This window comes from Nomia melanderi, chromosome 2, assembly GCF_051020985.1.
Source record: "Nomia melanderi isolate GNS246 chromosome 2, iyNomMela1, whole genome shotgun sequence".
NCBI lineage: Eukaryota > Metazoa > Arthropoda > Insecta > Hymenoptera > Halictidae > Nomia > Nomia melanderi.
This window is the reverse complement of record NC_135000.1, coordinates 20,162,007-20,184,266: the sequence shown is the minus strand read 5'-3', so window position 1 is coordinate 20,184,266 and position 22,260 is coordinate 20,162,007. Positions and strand designations below refer to the sequence as shown.

The 22,260-nt window shown below is 40.6% G+C and overlaps 1 protein-coding gene across 2 annotated transcripts in view; it reads right to left on the bottom strand.

Annotated features, from left to right (window-relative positions):
• tei (irregular chiasm C-roughest protein teiresias) overlaps positions 1-22,260 on the bottom strand; it is a 463,293-nt gene that overhangs the window by 218,451 nt on the left and 222,582 nt on the right. The gene's annotated exons all lie outside the window — the stretch shown is intronic.

The following is a 22,260-nucleotide window of genomic DNA, read 5'->3' as shown; positions in this document are numbered from 1 at the left end:
TGAGAGTTTAAAAATTTCTGGTAAATTGTAGAGAAATGACAAATTGAATGTCATCAAACATGTATTAATTTAGTTTAGGTATACAGAAAGTAGTACATTTCTTACGTAACGGCAGAATGATTTATCGAAGAAAATTGGAAAAAATTGTAAAGGGTACGATGTTTTCTGTAAGCAGCGTCCCTTCTCGGGCAAATAGTATTTCCAACGCCTGGTCGATTTTCCCGAAAACTGTCTATCAGGTTCGGTCGACCGACGCTGTACGAGGAAAACTAATTATGACTTCGATGGACCGCAAATGGCTATAACTACCTAGCGAAACTACGGCACCTTGTCGACCCGTCTCTGCCCATCCTCTTATCACGACCTCCATAAACTGAACAAGAAGATAATGTTTACTGTTCAACAAATGACCCCGATACAGAAACTTCACAATACCGAGACGTTCGCTTCCGAGACCGCTATCTTCTTCCCAACAAATATCTGCAAGCTTTGATATTTGTCTTAAATCTCTAATTCTATTCGACGGAATTATTTATTTAATAGGATTAATATCATATATTATAGAAGCTTAGACCTTCCGGGTTATCAAAGCTCGCTGGTTATCGATAGGTTGTAACGCTTGTAATTAGTCACGAATAGTTAGCAATATGAATATTAATTACATTGTTTGAATAGATGCATATTCAATTGATTGATAATTAATGTCTATTCCAATAGAAACCCTAATTACTATGACCCTATTACCACTGTAATACGTGCAGAAAAGTTTATTTATTCTCGTACACAATGTCAAATATTAAGCAATATATACAAACCATTTAAAATTACTAACCTAAGAATGTATCACAATCGTTACATAAGCAGTTGAAATTTTCATAGTGTTGTGTTCTTGGAATAACTTGAACACCAGAAAACTGTTCAATACCTGTTTATTCGAACAAGCTAATGCTACAGGAGCATTGAATATTCGTTCAGCTGGCTCGGTAGATACAAAGCTTGTGCGCCATATTGCAAAAATCAGTTTCGCCAACCTCGCCTAGCAAAATTAGCGGTAACCAGCACGCGCGCAATTCAATTTAATAGAAATACATAACACATAGTTATTATAACAAAAATATTTAAAACATTTTAATTCCTCAGTCTCATCCAGACAAACAAGATACACTATAGATCACCCAAGTTTTTTCAAAAACACAATAAAACAAGACAAAAGAATATAAAATTCGGCCGGTAAAAATTTCAAATCTTCATCCCAGAGCATCAGGTTAATTCAACAAATAACATAATCATATCAATCATCTAACACTTGTACAAACGACAACATTTCATCCGGTACAAATCAAATTGTTCAACCAACAAAGTCAGACCAACAATCCAAAGATATACGAGCAAACAATTCTCCAAAAACACTTTCATCGTCGACATCCAAGTTCCACAGCAACCCTTATCGTGATAATTCAACAGCCCTTCGATATATCGGTAATCGTTAACGAAGGTGCATCGACCTCGCGAGCAGCCAGTGCTCCCGTTCTCTGAAAGAGGTATCGCAAGGTTAATTCGATCCCGTGTAGACCGATGGCCCCAAAAAGGACGCTGCGGCGGCGGCGGCAAACAACTGGCGGCGCGCGAGCCAGAAGAGTTACGCGGCGCAAACTTGTAACACGATATCGCGATATCGTTCAACGTCAACCCCGAGGGCCTCGTGTTCATCAACGTTCGCCATGGCGCGGCGTCGGCCGCTGCACAACCGACTGGTTATACATCCATCGAGTGGATGTTGTTCGACGTTGATGCATGCATTATTCAGCTCGGTGTATCCATTCATTATTCATGTCATGATCAATGGATGTCAACAGACCGCGATCTGTATCCGAGCACGTCGCCATGGCGGAAAGTGAAAGCGACGCGGCGCTGTCGTTCGGTCGCAGGAACGACTCGACGCGAGGTTCGCGAGAACGAAAGTTCTGGGGCGGCGGGCGAAGGGTTAAAGGGGAGACGCCGCCGATGGACGATCAGACTTTCCGAAATTCGTGGGATCGCGCTCGATTTCCTCGCAATAACGATTAACTGGCAATGTAGTGAATCTAGTTTCTACGGCGGATCGATGCGTTAACAAACGGACGCGTTAATTGGGAAATCCTGGTGCGTCCGTGGAAATGTATGGCTGGGGACATTATTGGGGTTGAACTGTTCGTTAGATTGTACGCGGTGCCCGCTGGATAAGCAAGTTTCGATATCGACGATACGTCCGAATTGAATACCGTCGACCGGAAAATTGAGTGCGATCATTTGTTACGGTTTCTTCTAATGATGAAACACGTGGGATGAGGTATGATTTTTGTGGAAATTTGGTGAATATAGTTTTTATGGGAATATTTGGATTGGTGCTCTTTGTATGGGAGAAGTTTTGGGAATGGAGTTTATGGAAACGTTTGACATGCGTTCTTTTGATAATTGTTATTGTTTGCGTGGAAGAGGTGAACATTATTGAAATTCGGGGTGGGAAACGTGTATGGTTGAGTACCTTAGAGAATTAAAGATTAAATATTGTTGTTTGTGACAAAATTGCATTGTTTTTGAATGGTAATTTACCTCAGGAAGTAATGCTGGTTTACCTTCCTGTATGTATATTTGTGAATGAAGTATATACGCAATCGCAGATGGCTTATAATTATATTAATAAGCTTAATGACAATATTAATATGATACAATGAAATGGACACATTCATAAATTTATTCGGATTAGTGTATATTCTTATTTTTCGAAAGTGTCAATTGGTTATTCATTAGGTACCTCTATCGCAGAGGTAGAGTTTCAATAATACAACGCGCAGATTACGGAATTGTGTCTAATGGACGTGGTATAATATGATACTTAAAATTGATAAGGAAGAACCAGACGCATGGATCGTCAAAGTGATTGGATTTGTTCGGAAACTTTTCATCATTATGCGCTGAATTCAATTGAATAATAAAATCGAATTAATTTACTCAAAGCGAATGTGTTATCCGTCATTCACCCTTAATACAATAATTCTATTTGTATATCTTCTTACACAACATTAAAACTTCACTGTATTAAAATTGAAATCCGTCCAACTAAATGTAATAATTCAGCATATTCAATAATCAACGTACACAAAAACTGAATAAAATGCGATTATGCAATTCCAGTACGACAGCAAAATATTTTAAATACCCATCCTGGTACAAATTGACTCGAACGATGCACAAGGGTTAAAATGAACGATCACCTGTCCAAATATTCCCGAAACCAGTGTAAATCTCGAAACATTTGCGCACTCAATTCAGACATTACGCAGAACACTCGGACGAGCAGCTGCCCTTTAATAATAATATTAAATCCAGTTCAACGAGTTCAATTACACGGCGATAAATTTATTCGAAAATGCAGATGCTCTTGCGAATTCACGCGCGAAGAGGCAAATTCGATAAAACCGATCGACGGGAATTTCATTGCCCTTCCCCGTGCAAAACGAATCACATTAAAAATCAGATAAATCCTTGAACAACTTTCACCCCGGTGTTCGACCTATCGATAAATGAACAAACCCCACGATCCGCTGTTACTTAAATCAATCGTCTCGATTTTTTCGTTCGCGGTCGGCGACGTTCCCGGTACGATAAATCTTTCCCTTAATCGCCGTGCCGATCATAGACGGTCCTACAACACGCGATACAAGGAGTCCCGGCGGAAGTCCGCGGAGAAAAAGAGGAAGATTAACGTCGCCGTAACGTTCCGCCTTTGAAACAACCCCCGTAACGTTTTCGAACGAGCCGGGAACCGTTCATTTAAACGGGCCGGCCCGTTTAAATACGCCAACTCTGCGCACACCGTCGGAATGGCGCTACAAATTCAAGTGGATATATTCGCCGGCGGCGGGTGCTGGTCGTCCTCCTTCACCGGTTTTCTTTACGGCGCCATTAAACCTTGAAATAAGTAGCGATTAATACCGCGACGGGACGGGATCCCGCAGGGTTGGAAAGGGTCGGCGATGCCGGAAGAAGAGTAAGTTCGACGGGAGACCTAGTATCACACGCGTTTCGGAAGACAAAGTTTCCCTCGGTGCGGCTGGCGGCTGGGGGGTGGCTCGTGAAACGTTCGACAAATCCAGTATTCCGCAGGATTAAAGACGAACTCGAGTTTCCGCGATTCCTCCTCGCAAATTACCGGAATTCCCCGGGCGAACTCGCATATTTCACGTTTGATGCGTCCCGAACAAAGGAAATCGCGAACGAAAGGGGTTTCGGTTCGCCGATCCGGCGCGCGCGGCGCTCCGCCAAGCGACGACGGGATGAGAAATCTGCGTTGGGGGTGGAATAGGAGTATAGAGAGCGAGAAGGAGGGAGACTCGCGAATCGTGTCCTCGAAGGTGTCAACCGAGGCACTGGAGTTTCGCGAGGGAGAGGAAAAGGAGTTTATCCAGTGACACGAGGTGACAAATCCTCTTAACCGCTTTACAACCCTCCCCCTCAAGGCATTGTCGCGACTCGCATGCATATATGCAAACGTGCCCGCATAAAGACGTCACGGCTCGTCTCAACAGTTCGTCTTTCGTTCCATCTTCCATGATTCTCTTCGTTTTTTCTCTCTTTTCCTTTTATCTACCTGCTTTCTTGCTTTCTCTGCTGTTTCCTACTTTGTCTTTCGTTTTCTGTTACGAGTTTAAGACCTTTACACGGATCACGGCGAGCCATAAGAAAGCTCGTCGACAACTACTGGCTCTGAAAACCTTGCAGATGTCAGGGAACGGCAAATTTTTAGCGTTAAAATAAAATTAATTGTGAGTGATTCTAATGATATAGGTTTTAGGGGATACTGTTAATTTTTACTATCGCTCGAAAATTTGATTAATCGAAATCTTAAAATCTTAATAGATATACTTTCATAGTTTCTATAAAATAAATTACCAATACGACTGCTCAACAATCCCGATATTAGCCCACGAGATATGCAATACTGGGGATTTCTTAAATTTTGTAATGAAAAATTCACGAGTTCAGCCCAAACCGTTGTCATTGGTGGCATAAAATCGCGGCTTATCGCGACGTGTCGCGGTTAACAAAGAAACACGCGACACGATGCGTCACCGGGAACTGGTTATCTTCAGGTCTTTATAATTTTACGGCGCGAAACAGTTACAGCTCATTGTAAGCCGCTTGCCCCGTTTCCAACGCAAACAACGGTCTTTTCTTAAGAATTTTACGGGGCCGTAAATGTCCCTTCTCTCAGGGCTGCGAGCCTCGAGGTCGCTCGCTTCGAAATAGGTTACCGTAACTGGGTTGCTGGACGCTTGATTAATGAAAGATACGGGGAAAACAACGTTTATCGTCGAAAGACCTACGACCGCAGAATTTCGCTCTGACAGCCTCCAAGGTTCGCAATTTATCTCGAATGATTTTTACAAGTTTGAATTAAACGGAGTCCTGATTCGGAATTTATTGCTTAATTATCTTGTATAGAATGTTGTTACTCGCCGGGGTTTGTTGTGAGTCAAAATTCGGTTGTTCCGTTGCTCCAGATGGCGAGATTCACGATTATTGGTTTCAGCGATGCGAAATTTAATGGCCTTGCTAGTTTGTAAATGTTTATTGGTATTGATTGCGCAGATTCCAAAGTCTTGAATACTGGCTCCGAACAACGTTCAACAGTGGTGGTGTCCGTATCAAGCAATTGGTTTCTAACAGCCAGAAGTTCGCCGCAACTTGTGACCGATAACTTATTGCTACTGGTGTTTGGAATGCTTAAGATGGTGTAATAGTTCAGGAACTTCCAAAATTTGATCTTCCTTTATACAATTTCGTCTAGCAATATTGAAAAAACGTTTTACAGCTAGAGTAATGTTAATATTCAAAGAATTAATACAATTACAAAATTCCTTAACATCTTGAAGTGTTGTCAAATATGACATTGGCGCTAAAGCCTACAATCACTTCTCTCAAATCTGTATTAATGCAAAAGTTCCCAAACTATGTATAAATCCGAAGAACCACTCGCTTCATTGCCCAGTATCAACCAAATTACAATTTCCACATTACAATTCTCCTTACAACCTCTCCTCTGCGTGCAATTCTTCCAAGACGCTTGAAACTTCCAATCAACCGGTCCTCCAGAAGTCCGAAACCGTTGCCGAAGAATCGCGAACCATGAAAATAAACGTCGAAGGAGGAGAGAAAAAAGAGGGAAGAGGGAACAAAGGAAACATTGCGACGTCAGCTTTGTGTATATAAAGCGGTAAAGATCATAGAACGTGTCTTTGGAGCACGTCTGCGGGAGAAATAAGAAATATAAACTCTAGTGAAAGGAAGGAAAAGGGTGGCGAGTGAGGGAAGGAGGAAGGGAGGGCAGGAAGAAAGAATTCAGCGGTATGGATATGTATTGTCGGGGGAATTTATCTTTCGTGAAATTCGCGGCACGAACGTCTTTGATGGCAACCGGAGTGATTCTCGGCCAGCCTGCACACCTCCTCCTATCTCAGCAATCCCTCGGCTCTCTTCGTTTCGATCCTCTAATCTCTCTTCACCCTTTACCCCCGTCCACGATGTCATCCTGTACTAAGCCCTCTGTAATACCCTCTGCCTCGGAAACAGTTACGGGCCGGTATTCGTTCCGGTCCCTGCCCGGTAATTCCGATCGCCGGGCGGCGACCCTTTCGTTAATTCAACCCGACGTTATATACAGAGCTGCGGCGTCGTTCGCGGCAAGAAAGAACGAACGCGATCTACTAGGAAATATTCCGGTTAAGTTTCGATGCCGTTCGCGCGGCAGTCCTCTTACGCACGTACACGCGAGGAATTTAATCCTAAAACATGCTAGCCGTTCCGATAATCAACGCTGAGACGGAGAGACTATAAAGTCCTAGGATGGGCCCCGGTATTTACAAGCTATAGAACTCTATAGTTTGACATGGCTGCTTGATCATACGAGAATAATTCGCGTGACCAAATGTGTGCGAGAGAGAATGACAGAGAAAGAGGGAGAAAGAATGCCTGTGAAAATGCTATTCCAAAAAGAACTACGATAGTTTTGAAGGAGAAAGATTCGTGAGGTATTATAAGTTTGCGTACATTTTTTCCCTCCATCCCATTTAATCCTTTATGGACACTTAGAATATAAATTGAAATGTATTGTACAATTTTGCAACGAAAATTTCCACGAAGACTGCGTAAAATATAAATTTTGAATATTTTTTACGATATTTACATGTATCTTTGGAAACATGATTTGTACGAGGTAACATAAAACTGAATGACAGGTAGTATTCTTTTCATTGAAGCTTTCTTGTAAGAAATGGAATTCGAAAGACTGAGTAATGTATGTTTTGATGGAGTTTTCAATAACATGGAAAATGTTTAACGGATTTCTGTTTCTTTCATGGGCTAATAGTAAATTCAATTCTATTGGAAAAGAGACGTCGCGTGAATATTGTTTTTATTTGCTTTTGCACGTGGATTTGCTTAAAATTCCGTTATCAATCTTGCACTGATTGCTCCGTGCTAATGCAGGTATAGATGTATCCAGAGTATGGACAATCGGCAGGAATTAAATCGACTAAAGACACATTCGAACGTTTCGAGCACCCATTGATGACGCAACATTTTATTAAGCGTTCGTTAAAATTTTTTATTTTATCGGTGTTTGTATATCCGTGCAGGGCGCAAGCGTGTAAAATCCTGGAAACGAACGGCGGTATAAAAGCCGTCACCAGGTTTATAGGGCGACGTAACGGTTCTATTTTTCGATTCGAGTAACAAATAACGAATCGCGCGAGAATGTGCAAGGAAGAGTAACGTGAGATCTCCACCACGCGATGGATTACACGGTACATTCCGTTCCCGTGAATCGTATCCGATCGAAGAGGAGATTGATCTAGCAGGATGAATACTTCAGATTCCTCTCGTATGAGATACCGACGTTGTTCGAAGGAAAATAAAAGGTTCAGGATATGTTTCATTGAAGCGCTCGACCCAATAAATCAATCATAATACGTGCAATGGCAAGAAGAGGATCGCTTCAACGTACTTTAAATGTTTCCGGATCGCATTCACGGAAATACTTGAACAAAGTTTTGTATTCGTTACTGTAAATGAAAGGGTCGAAGATAATAACTGATTTCAATAATAAAAAGTTACACGTCGCAGTAACGAAAGGATAATAAAAGGTGTAGCCATCAGTGATTCTAAAAATAATAACGAATAAAACGAACGGCGAAGCGACAGTAACGATCCTGTCTGGGAATGCAGATCCATTTCGGAATCACTCAGCAATAGAGGTTTTATTGCGTCCCGGTAAAACGCATCGCATCAAACCGGCCTCATTCCGCAAATACGCGCGGAATCAGGTGCAGGTAACTAGAAATCGTTAGTATCGAACGAACGATAATGGTTACGATCGGCAACCGTAAACATCGTCCCGGCATACAGGGTCCACTTGTTTTTAAGCGCTGTCGATACGTTATGAACTACCCTCTATTCTTGCCTTTTCCCCTGAACTCTAGCTCGAGTCTAAGACATTTACTTTTTATTTCGCGAAGCACAATTAGTTTCTCGATACTGCCTTTAACTGCTTCATATTTTATGCCCGTTGTACCACGACAACGTTATTAACGTTCACGATGTGTCCCGCAGGAATTGGGGTCGCGACAAGGGCAAAATATTGCGGCTGAGGACACTTTCGTTAAAAAAACACTCGATAATGCTATAAGGGTGGGAATTGATACTTGTGGGATCGATTTTGCCCTTGGGGTTGTTTCGGTTGGACTATCAAAATAGATAACAAATCGATTACTCTAAGAGGACTCTAAATATGGTATTAGGTCCGACGGTAGTATAAATACAATAAAAAGGAAAAATGGAAAGACAATAAAACTAATAAAAAGACGAATTCAAGCATCTATATTACAGCTGACATTCAGACAACCTCTGGAGAAGGTATTCTTATAAGATCGTAAAAAGTGTACAGGGTGAGGCATGGGAAAAGAACATTTAAATGTCTTTGTTGGGATTGGAAATAAAAGAAAATCTATGATAAAATTACAAGCTATTGGGGTAAATATGAATTTTCTGTTCAACGTTATTTTCGAGACAATTCCATCGATGATTTTAATCAAAGTATTTTTTCCCTTAGAGTTTTTCCATCACCACGAGGATAACGTAAATATTCCAGATTCAAAACTGAAACAATCCCACAGAATCACGAGACAATTTCAAACACAGAAACTCGCGATGTCAAAAAACGAAAACAAAAAATTTCAATAAACTCGCTCTTCGACTAAAACGCACAAAAAACCATGCCTGTTGTTCACGCGAGCCGGGAAATCAATTTCGTGTTCCTCCAGTATCGAAGGAAAAGAAAAATATCTCGCGGATATCATTGAAATAGTTATAACTTTTCTACCCCAAAAAAAGAGAAGACTGTTTACAGCTCCCTGAAAATTTTTAGGTGAGACTCGTGTGGAATGCTGAATACTCGCAGTCGAAACATTCCGTGTGGACGGAACATTTTTCTACTTAACTTACCGTCTAAAGATCGATAAACCATGTTAATTCATACAAGGAGTACTTAAGTTGTGATTATAATTCCACAGTTTCGGCAAATTGAATAATGCTAAGAAAGGTGTATATTCATTTCATACGCTTAGGGTAATTCCGGGCGCGATGGCCCGATCTCATTTAGATTATCAAACGTTTATGTTTCTAATTATTCTTAGTTGAATACTGAATCTTGCGCACAGACCTATTTAACTATTCTTCTTATACATGTTTACTGTCATAAATATTTTCCTTCGTTAGATATCACATTACACTTATGATGTAAGAATTCTTTTAAAAAAATTAGGCCATCTCTCCTCGATTTACCCTATAATTCTCAACACGCCATGTGCGAGATCAAGAAGATCGAAAAACGCATATATGCGTGCATCGTCCACAGCGAAGACTTCCGCCAGACATGTACTATGAATCACAAGGGTATTCGTACCAGGAGGTACTGCTTGATGATTTCAATCGTCCTCGTGCCTAACCGTCTCAAAAGGATTATAAAATGCAAAGAAGGCCAAGCCAAACATCAGTCATTAAGACTTTAATTGAATGTTTAGTATAACTGTTATAGGTGCGAATACTCTTGTGAGGCTAATTTTATTTGGCTTTGCGTAAAATTATACTTTTGTTATATTAACGTGTTGTTTTGCAATGAAGTTTACATAAGTTTGAAAACTTCGTAATATTTATATTTGTTTGTTAATGCCGTTCAAAGTCGGCAGTTCAGGAAGTGCGAATACTCTTGTGACTCACTGTGTATACGCATCCATAGTACTCAGAGAGTTAATCCGCTTAATACTCGGGAGGATCGGTTCCAAATGACAGTTCCTAACCGGAAGATTCTTACCGAGTCAATGACGCTCGAATCTTTCTTTGATATTATACATGATGGGGTAGGGGGTCAGCGAAGCCCTTCAACGGGCGTAGTTCCATTAGCGTTGCCCGTGCAGCCGGACGGATTGCCCGGGATTCTAATCTGACCGCAGGGCATGCCTTCTAATATAGATAGGCTTGATTAATTCCGCGGCAACGCAGTAATGCGTGTGATCCGCGCGGCGGTCGTGATCCGGACGATTACGTGGTGTATAACGTTGTCACGCCACGCCGACCTGAGTCCGACCTGAACCCGGTCCTCGCGTCTGCTAAACGCGGAAAGGAATATGGTGCCGCCTAGCCGCCGGCTGCCAGGATATGCAAATGAAATCGACGGATTCTATTGGCTAGAGATGGCCATCAGACTCCCTAGCATTAGAAAAAGGTTAGGAACATGCTGTATGCCACTGATTCTTAGTCTTAGCACTAGAATTACCGCGGCCCTGAAAATGGTAAGTTCCAGTTGTCTTATTTCGCAATTATTGATATCTTAATTGAGAAATAAATAGTTTCGCTTGAATATTATAATAAATATATGAAGAAACCGAAAAGAATTCACTGTTACAATTTTTAGAAGGATTGTATATTAATTGTATTAAACGTTCGGTAGTTCTAGTGTTAGGAGACGTATTGTTACATCACTTGATGGCTAAGAGTTCAACTATGAATTCTGCTAATCGATCAGTGTTCATTTTTTCTCAGTCAGTCTGCAGTTGATTTTGTTCCCTGTATCTTGACATTTTCGATTAATAATTTGCTATTCGTCAACATGGTTACACTTGACTAATGAGAACTATAAACTGTAAACTACGAAGGCATCCTGGTTCTATGTCATTCCGCTAGATATCAAGTAATCTTCCAACTGTACGTTGAAGCACGTTGCGACGCCTGCATTGCTGCAGGGGATGGGTCTGAGTCTTTTTCAGTGTTTGTGGTACATATTCATATGTTCATATCATATGAGAAGTGAAGAACTTTCAACATGTTCAAGAAATTTCAACGTATAGAGGGTCTTTAGAAAGCAGCTTAACTTGTATAGAAAATTTTTCCTTTCTCGCTAAGATTTTCAATTTTATGACTAACAACCTGTGATGTTGGTTAACCGATGTTTTTTTTGACACATCATTGTTACGTTATTGACGCTAATATACAGGACACCAAATGCTACGTTCATAATGCCTCAACGATGGCAGCGACCGTATTATCCGCTAACCACTTAAAAAATGGGAACGAAAACGATGGATCTCTCGCGATTACCCTCTTGACCGTCATCAAGTGCTGCTTATGCGGTGCTGCGCGAGCAGACGCTGATCGAAGGCTCGACGCAGCGGTAAACAGGCTCGATGACTACTGGCGATGGATCAGCTCGGCACTCTATGGCAAACCTTTTGTTCGTATGATTGATGGATCTGTGGACACTGTTCGGCGGGGACGATTGATTCTGCCAATTGCTGTTCGAAGTCTTTGTGGTAATTATCTATTAGTGGAAGTGGGGATTATTGGGAGTCAAGTGTACGTCATGGAAAATATTTATTGCATTGCATTCAAATGTATGAAGTTAAATTAATGGTTCTAGAAACGTCGTTAATCAGATAAAACGTTTTGACTTTGGCACGTTAAAATTGATATGTGGTGAAGTTTCAATGAAAAATTGTGTGGTAACGTTTTTTGGTAGATATTAATAGTGATAGAGATAAAAGTGACAAGAACTTTCAAATGCAATTCAGCAAGAAGTTGTTATGCTATGATCATTAAAATAAATTACAACGAATTAATGTATACTAATGTAAAATGTATAAGAGATAAATTAAATTTACGATAGGAAAGTGATGTCGCATGCACAAAAAAGAGTAATCTCTGTCAACCTCTCCTTTTTTCCTGCCAATAGAAACAAACATAATAAAAGATTTCAAATTAAAGCGATTTTCAAACAAAGAGTCCAACCGAGCGCAGAAGCCAATTAAGTTGTAAATGGAATACCTCCAGTTCGAATTTCGCGTATCAATAAATTTTTTCCTGCTCAGTTTCCGTTTCATATTGTTTTACTTTACATTTTTGAATGCGAATGAAGTTTATATTCCAAACGGAACAATATATATCTACACGGAACGCCGACCGAACATCTTCCACTCGGCTTGTATTCTATACAATATTCTCCATTCATCCATTATACTACAATACAGCAAAAAATTCCTCAGCTTTGAACTCCCTCCATTAAAGTAAGTCCATCGCCAAAAACCGTGTTCCTTAATTAAACCTTTTGCGGACAAGAAATTTCCATAGTATTCAATATTCAATTATACATAGAACTCTTAAATATTACACAAAAAGGAACCTACGTGCTCTCGTTATTTGAACAACTAAATGATTCGCGTACAACGTTGTAAGTCAAATATAAAAGTTCTATGTCAAAGCGACGTTATTAGTTCTCAAAGGGGTTAGAATGAAGAAATATCTCTCGTTAACCAGCTTCGAGCTAACCGACCTCTGTAATATTCAAAAGGAACATTAACTAGTCTGTGGCGTGGAGTGCGCAGTCTTTTGTCTCGCGCAAACCGCAGTCAAAGGTACAGCTCGGAGAGGTTTCATTCATATTTAAAAAATGTTTGACAATTTTCACGGAGCTTTCCTGTTCTCTGGTCAAGTTACACTGGCGATCCGGGTAGCTGGCCGCGTGCCACGATCACGTGGCCGCAGAAAAATCTCTGTCCAAACACGCCAGACCCGTTCGGGCACACAGGCAAGCGCGGCCCGACCGACCGACCGACCAACCGACCGTTCGAGATATTGAGTGATTGATACACTTTTCGGCCGGGTTTACAGCGCTAGCAAGTTTTCTGACGCTACGCCAAGAGCCGACAAACCCCGGTCCGAGGGTCCGATGCCAAGCCGGAAATCACCGCCCGCCGTGTCCCTATAGGGATGGAAGAAGTTTGGCCGCCACGGCAGCCGGCTCGCTTCTATCTCTAATTGTTATCGTCCTGTATCGACCGTTTTGCATAACCGGCGCAATCCCGGCCGGGATCGCGACCGATGGGAATGGGATCCTCCTTGCAGAGAGGGAACATCTGCGACCTATGCACGTTGCGCTGGCTCCGACGCGCACATACACACGTATCGAATAAAGAATAGGCAATTTTTTTTCTTATTGGCACAGTTTTAAGTATTCCGATAGGGAACCGAGTTCTTTCCGCTGTTCGAAGTTTCTACGGTGAACGGTATCGGCTGGGAGATATTAAGCTGTCTCGCATGAGAATGTTTCCTTTTTTCTTTCATTTCGATGAGCTACGCCATTGTCGTGAAAGTTTGGATCGCTTATTCGATCGTGAGCTGGAAGTTTCCAATAGAAACGTATGGAACATTTGATCTTTTATAGATTTTGGAAGAATTAGTTGAAGAGATTTAATTACGTGGGGGACAGATGAATTATAATAATATGTAATTACAGTTATAGTTTATATTAACGATAATCACAATTTCAAACACTATCTATAATTTAAACAGTTTCGTCCACCTTATTACTTTTCTACAATATTTTTTATAATCTAAGCTACTCCAATTAAATAATATTCACGCCACCAGTCATAATTGTCAAAGGAAGAATTATTCGCGAGGAATCGTTCACCGATGACAGTGCCAATTTAATGATTCCGGTACTACCTTTATATTTATCAAAGGAAGAATAATTCGCGAAGAAGTGATCGCCAATAACTGCGCCAAGAAGTCAACATTCCCAGTTAAACAACCCAATTCCTCCTGAACAGGAACAAAGGAACTACCTGTCACCGTGTACCCGGCACACGGTACAAAAAGTCCAATTCAAATGCAACGGAGTCTCCCGGCGTTCTCCATTCTATACGAGCGACTAATAGATTTACCTCCGGGTAGCATCCCGCGGGGGTATCGAGCAACGAGATCCTCCCGTCCGTCCGGCCATTTCCACCGCGGCGTTTTAGTACGACCAGTTTCATTTATTTACAGAAGGTCTCAGACGCCCCCGTTTAGTCACGGACTTCCGATACTAGTGAAAGATTAATTAAAGCTCAGCCACCGCATAATGGGAGCATTGCTTTCCACTTAAGATCGCGGTCGCGTACCGGCTGCAGGTCCGTTACCTCGGCCAAGAATTTCGCCACCTGCTTGCTTAATAACAAACACCCCTCGCTATTTTAATTGAACATGAAATATTGAGTACCGGTTTACTAAAAATCACTGGGTACATTGTGTTCTAATAAGTAATTTGGAAACCTAAAGTTTAATGGAATGTTTCTGAACTAACAGTATAACCACGGAGTTTCCTTAGTATTTTATAAGTAAGTTTGAAAACAAGTTTTACGTGATTAAGTCAAATTTCATGAAATTATATAATTATATGATTCAATTTTATCAACAATGTTTTGTTACAATGTTTGTTTGTGAATAATATTGGATTGATGTGAAAGCAGTATGTAAATGTATTATTGCATTATTGTTTTGTTTAATCAAGAATATAATCGACTGTAGTAGAAACATTTTTCTGCATTGAAAAAAAAAATGGAAAGAATATTTGGCCTACCTGGTAACGAAGTGGAGAGTGAATTTGGGAACAAAGGAATGGATATAAGGGTGGTTCGTATGTTTCGGGTATTCTTCGTGGCTTTCATCTCAATTGTAACTGAGTTAACTCATTATAAGAAAGAGTCTCTGGAATAGACAAGACTATGGCAGTTAAGGAAGAATATCGCAGAAGCGGGAAACTGTATTTTCGTCCTTTGCAGCGCAAAGCATCTACTCTCTAAATTAGTTTTCCACTTGGACCCTTTTTAGACATTTTTGAAAGAGGAGAGGAGTCCATTTACTAATTCTGGTTCATTACTCGGTGTACCAAACATGTCGCCGAGCGCTCATTATTCGAAACCGTGTTTCTGCTTTGTACGTAAACATCAGAGCAAAAAATAGCGCACCTTCTACAAAATACAGAATATTCGCGCAATTACTAGTCAGCGTTTTCCTTGTAAATGGTGAACATGCAAAAATATAATGTGTATATATTCGTTATGTCCGAAATATTTTTATAGAAATTAAAAACGATCTTCAATAATTGTAAAATGTAATATTATATTTAATCGTTTATATCACATGAACATTATTAAACGATAATATTGCATCTTTATTATCACCATGTAGAATTACTATTTATTAAACGAAAACACTCTAACCAATACCCGTATAAATACCATCTATAAGTAGAAATCCATTTAAATGTCCATTAGCTTTCACCGCACAAATAAATAAACAGTCATGAAAAGGAAAATTAATGGATCCTTACTATCCAAACGCTCCATTCATGCGAACCGTCTTGTTCCTCGAATAGTTTCAAATAAATGGGGTCTTACTGTTGCACCGAACATGTTCCTGAACACCAAATCCCTAAGCTCGATCCTAATTAACCAGTCCAGCAATGGACTTTAGTAGCGTCTACTTACAACCCTACTAAATCTATCGTCTCATTATATCGTCACCTCCAAGCACCAGGAAAACTTGGGAAAAAACGTACAATAGTACAATCAAGAGAATAAATCTACCCCCTGTAACGAGGAAGATTCGCAATAAAAGAAAGAGAGTGCCTGCCACAAAATCTGAGAAACAACCTTGCCAACTCCTCGGTCCCGGCGTCCTAGATAAACCATTTAATTCCTGATTAAAATCGCTCGTAATTCAAAGCGGTGGTCGTTAGAAAGTTACGGGGGTGGTTTCTTTCATCAAGAGACCCGAGAGACGTCTTCGTTAACAGCAATTTGCCGAGGTCGGGCCGATCTCCGCTGTACGGAAAAGTCAGCAGAGATTGACGTCGCCGATCGTTATTCTCTCTTTCAGCTAGGCCTAGCAGGTCGGCCTACGGCTCGATCCACTAAATCACCGGTACCACGACCGACTGACGTTATTAATGAGGCACTAATAGCAGCCGTGCAAGAGCCATGTTTCGTATTCCCGCTCGACCCACTCATCGTTCGCCACTTAGCGATAATTGTTATCGTGGCGAGGTACCCCAGTCCAGGGTACAAATCGGTCGGCTATGAAAATCGATCATCGGTTCCCCTTCGCTACCCCAGCCACGACTTTCTCATCCGGTCCGATCTTCGGCCTATCGACGGTTCTATGGATATTTCTGAGTTAACTTTGTTGGGTTTTGCGAAGGATAGTTTTATTAAAATGATTAAAATTATTATCGTAACTATTAAGATTATTATTAATTATTATTAAATTCAATGAAATGATTGTTAATCTATTAGTGTTTTAGTTTTATAATATTATATTTTACTGAGTGCAACACGTTGAGCAGAAGAAGATCAAAGAGACAAAACATTGTGTAATTAGTACGATACAGGAAAAATTGATTAATTGATCGAAAATAAGTTTTTTTCTTTTTCTCATATAAAAGTACATACATTTTAGCGTAATATAAGAAAAGAAGGTTTTCTTTTTAAGAGAAATAGGTTAATTTTAAAAAATGTCTTCTAAATGCATATTCTCCAAGGTATTCTGAAAGATGGTTCCGATATAATATTGCGCAAAAACTGGAATAGCCGTTTCCATACAGCACGACGTAATAAAGTTGGATGGTCCAGATATAACATAAATGTTTCCTCTTTCAGACAACCTATTCTTATAACACGGTTTCAATGCTACACGAAATTAACTGTGTTGTAGGAAGGGTGATTGCATTTGTTTCGTATACCGGTACAATTTTAGTGGATCCCAGATGTCGTATCTCCTAAATAAGTCATAAAGGTGGCACATTAACACGTCGACTATCGATTCATGCACTTTAGTGATACAGACAGTATCACTTTTAGTGACACAGAAACTAAGTAATCAAGATTTTTGAAACACATTTTCAGAATGTAAAACTTACATTAAGTTTTGTGATATTGTTGTACATTTATTCAATATAATGAATATAATACAACAAAAAAGAAGTCTAACAACATGTAACATCGAATAATATAAACCAACTTCTAAAATTATTATTTTAAACTATTGCATACATAAAATTACTTAAATATTTCTTTCAGAAGCCTTCACATCCAAATGTAGAAGCAATACAAAATTTGCAATAGACATTCAGGACATATAACTTATGCAAAATATGTTCGAAAATGTATTTCTGTAGTCAAATAATTCCAATAAACGGAAACAAGCGTTAACCTTCCGCGTTAATATTTTTTACACGATGATAACAATCAATCTGTTAAACGATACACTCAGAGTCGAATATTATTCAACAGCTCCTACGAACGAATTGACAAGCGCGAAAGACAGACCTCCCCCGATTCCCGCGACCCTTTAACGCACCGTGACACAGGGATACGATTTTCGGACTTGCGCAGGGGTAAATCAGAGCAGTTGCGGTCACGCCATTTGCGGCCGTGGATAAAATTAGTGCCATTTGCTGTCAGCCGGCCGACGTGACGGAACGATGCCAGTTGCGGTTTTACGGGGAAATTTATATTCGGCCGCGATTAAATAAATAGAGGGCCGGCCGATGGAACTTTTGGCTTTCCGCGAGTTCGTTCGCGGTCTCCGTTCAACAATAGGCGCGAAGACGGGAAGGAAGTACGGTAATAGGCGGGTGGAGGCTCCAGGGGGAGATTTGCATAGTTTATTGAAAGAACCGGAGCAAAGTTAAAATGCGAGGATTATTTGTGGTAATGGATTTCGGTGATAATGGACGTGGCAGGTTGAAATTGGAGATTGAGACTGTGAATATTTTGACCCCACGCATTATGATTTATTCCATGGTTAACCGTGCTGCTGGCCTCAGATTGTCTGTACATTTGAAGTTTTACTTAAAAAATGGAAATACGTAGACTGATAATAATTCCTTTGCGATATTTTCCAATTCGAAAATATTTGAGTGACATCAGAAGTCTATAACTAGAAGAAAATTAAATAAACAAAATGGTCTTAAGAGATTTATATTTAATAAAAGTAGAAGTTCTATTTATGTAGTATTTCTTTTTTAATTTATGTACTTAAATTGCACTTGTACCCGTAGGAATATTTTAGTATCTGTGAAATGAATATCTGTAGTTGATGTGTAGTGAAATGTCTGGGAGGCGCGAGAGTCCTCAGACCAATTGAAGACAGCTGTGCTGAGTCACGTGACTTGCGAAGAGAAAGCCAATACTTCCGACTAGGAAGAATCTTATTTCTCCCAGTCTCAATCTTGTCAGAATCTGACAGTGCATATACTGTATGAAAGAAGAAAAATTGGAAAGTAATACCAGATATTGTTTGGTATTTTTAATATTGTACCATATTTCTTTTACCTATTTTTTTTTATTTAACGTTATATTTATGAAAGTTTATATGAAAATTAAGAGAAGACGTCAAATAATCGATCATTTCTTTTCGATGAAAGTATTAGAACTCTGTGGTTCAAATCGGAGATGAACAATTTCAATGGCAAATGCACTAATGTAACACGGTATTTCGTAATTAAATCATTGAAGACAGGTAACCCATAAGAGAATATTAAAAGCAAAAATTTAAATTAAGTGCGTAATCTTTCCCAGTTTAATGTCGGAACGAACCTGGAGGAAAGTGGAAACGAAATTATGAAAAATTCATCCCGACCGCTAGTTCCCCGTGATTGCATGTATGAATTAAAATTTTGATTAATTTTTAATATTACCGGAATTCCAAATTTTACATATCACATGGGCGAATTAACCATTTCATGTCATTCAAACCAATTTCAGTCTGGACGAATATTTCATATTCATCCAACGGTTTTGTTATATATTGTGGAAATTGTTGTACTTGTTTGACAGGTATGATTTTCTTCTGAATTTAATATGGAATAACTAATGTGAGAGATTACTTCAAGAAGCAGCCATTGTATACAGTTATTTTCATTTATTTTAATAAATTCCCGTTGTCATTTTTAAAACTATAAATTCACAACCCACTGTTAACACCAAAAAACTGTTACTAACAACAAAAATCCAATTAAAGTTCCCAATCGAGACCTAATCAACTCTAAACTAATAAAAAACCAATACTCCGCTGAATTCTCAAATTCAATAACACAAACTTAAATACAAAATTCAACCTCCCAAAATACACAGAGTAGCCCGAGACGCATCTGTTCCAAATTTTCTGTTTGTAAAAACTAAGACCACTTGAACACTAATAATAAAAACACCCCAAATCCAAGATCCACCAGGGAATAAAGAAAATCCCTCGAACCCCTAATATATAAGAAGCCCGATCGTCAAATCTCTCCAAGAACCATCCCCTGAAAGTTATCAAACCGTAAGAGCTCGGGCGGTTGTTCAGCGACGCATCGCGTGTCGAATTAAAATGGAAAGGAATCGGGACCCCGAAAATTCCCGTTCACCCCGCTCGTTCCGTGGAGAGAGCACTCGTTTGACAAATAACTGTCGAAAGGAACTTGGCGTTCTTCCATATCGTTCTAACGATTCGGCTGCGGGGGTGGTTCTCGCCCGACTTCGTCTCGTTATTTCTTGGCGCTTCAGTTTTCCAACGGGGTCTCGGACCAGGGGAAGAAAGAGGGTGGTGGGATTCGAGCCGTCTGGGCTCCTATCCTCTTGCCGTTGGCTTGTTATTCCGATTGGTAACGAGGCAGAATTTCCTGCGGACTGCCTACGGCCGGAACGGCCGTGTCAGACCGAATGAAATCGGCGTCGCGGCGCGGGGCTCGAAATCAAGTTTCCAGCGGACGGGGCCGACAAAGGCAACTTGGAAACATTCGCGGATTGACGTTTAACATCGGGACACGGCTGCGTTCGCGGCGCCTCGCGACATCCTGTAGCATCCTACCCCCGCGCTGGTCTCATTTCCGCGACACGTCGATCCGTCAACGTTCCGCTGATCGCTAAATAATCGTCCGCGAACTTCCGAATCGTTCCAACTAACCGACACAACGAACCGTCGAACTTCCAGCCGTGATATTCTATAGCGATTCTATTAGTTGTCGCTTAGTACGACGCCGCCACCCGCGGAGTCTCTTGGGCACTTTCGCACGCTTGGGATCCTAGGCGTCTGCTAACGTCTGGAGCGTGGTACAGGTGAAAAATGGGATGGTGAGATGTTTTTTTGTTTTATGCTGTTGATAGGTGCATTGTTGGGATGGGAAAGGTTGGTGCGGAGCTTGGATGGATTTTAAGAGATTCGGAGCTGGTGTATTTGGAAGTTGTATTATTGATTGGGAAATTTAGAACGTGTATCTTTGGATTGTTATTTTGTTGAGTTTGTTATCATTTTCTGGCGTAGCAATGAAATAGTTTATTGCGGATAGAATTGAGAGCTAGAGTTATAATGTATTTTGTGAAAATATAGTATGACGTGGTTATGAAAATTAGAATCCTGAAAGTAAGTCACTGGAAGTAGAATGGCAAGAATTTTGGTCTAATGTGGATTCGTATCTAAATTGTTCTGCGCAATGATAAGCTACATATACGCTTTTTCTCCTAGAACAAAGTAATTGATGCTACTATGTTCTGTTTTTCTTCTATTTTGATAAACAAGAGGTAAGGGATTCTGATATAATCGCAGATAAAACTTTGACAACACCGAAATCCAAAACAGAATTCATTTTATTGATACATGTCGATGTATCAGCTGGCTGTTCTTCTCTCGCGAACACGATCCGTATCGACGAACTTCATCGCTACCGGTGCAGCTCTCCTCCCGCGATAGAGAGTCGTTCGTCGAGGCAATTCCCATCGCGGCGCTAAATGTGTAAGCGATAAAAGTATCTCTGCCAGCAGAAACGCGTCGTTTTATGTACTTTCCGCGTTTCCTTTAAGGCCCCGCCGGATGCCCGTAAATTCGTCTGTACTTCTTCCTGGTGCAAAATTTTGCCGCATGGGAGGCGTTGCATTTTACGGACGACTTTCCTTTCATCGTCCACTCTCGTAATTTACGAGTAATCGCGGCTGACGCGCCGCTTACCGTCAACACTTCAACGATTTAAATTTTAAAAGACAACTCTTTAACGTTCAACGTAGATACTTGTCAGCGTCACAAAAAATCGTATGTCACAAAAATCATTATACATATACGGTATGTTCTACTCTACAATTTCACGATTTATTATCTTCTGATCGAAAACTCTCAAAGCTTTAATAATATATAAGAATACAATTTTAAAACAGTTGTACACACTACCCCTAAAGCGTAGTAAGCTATGTCATACAACGAAAACGCTATTTTTCCAGAAGCCACTACCAAAGTTAAGTCCACATAATGATTATTCAAAAGTGGCACTTACGCCGATCGATAGCCGCCGCGGAACCCGTTAAAACGTTTAAACAATTTTTCCGACAACCTTTTAACTAGAAACCTTGATACACAGCTCTTCAAACAGCCATTAAACTTGCGTTGCCCCAATATTTGCGGCATCCCCTCGTCGAGCGACGCCCGCCTGGCCGCCTAGGGAAACCAGTTACAACGTTCGTAAAATTTTTTTCCGAAAATCCCCGCGGCAGAGGGAATAATTTATAAAGACGCGGCGGACGCGGACCGATCGAATTTTTGAACGAAAAGGAAGCATCCAGAGACCAGAAGCTTTTTCTGGCCTGGCAGCGCAACGGTCGGTAGGATCGGGGCCGCCGGCAAAAATATCGCGGAGCGTTTATCAACGCGTCGGTTTCACGAGGATTCGCGGTAATTGATTATAAAAAGAGAGCGTTGGACGGCGAGGGGAGGCGGCGGGGCGGGGCGTCGACGATAACCGTTTCCGGCCGCTCTTTAAATCGAGATTTTATGGCAGTTACACGCCTGATTTTGGGAGATAAAATTCCAGCGCACGTTTCG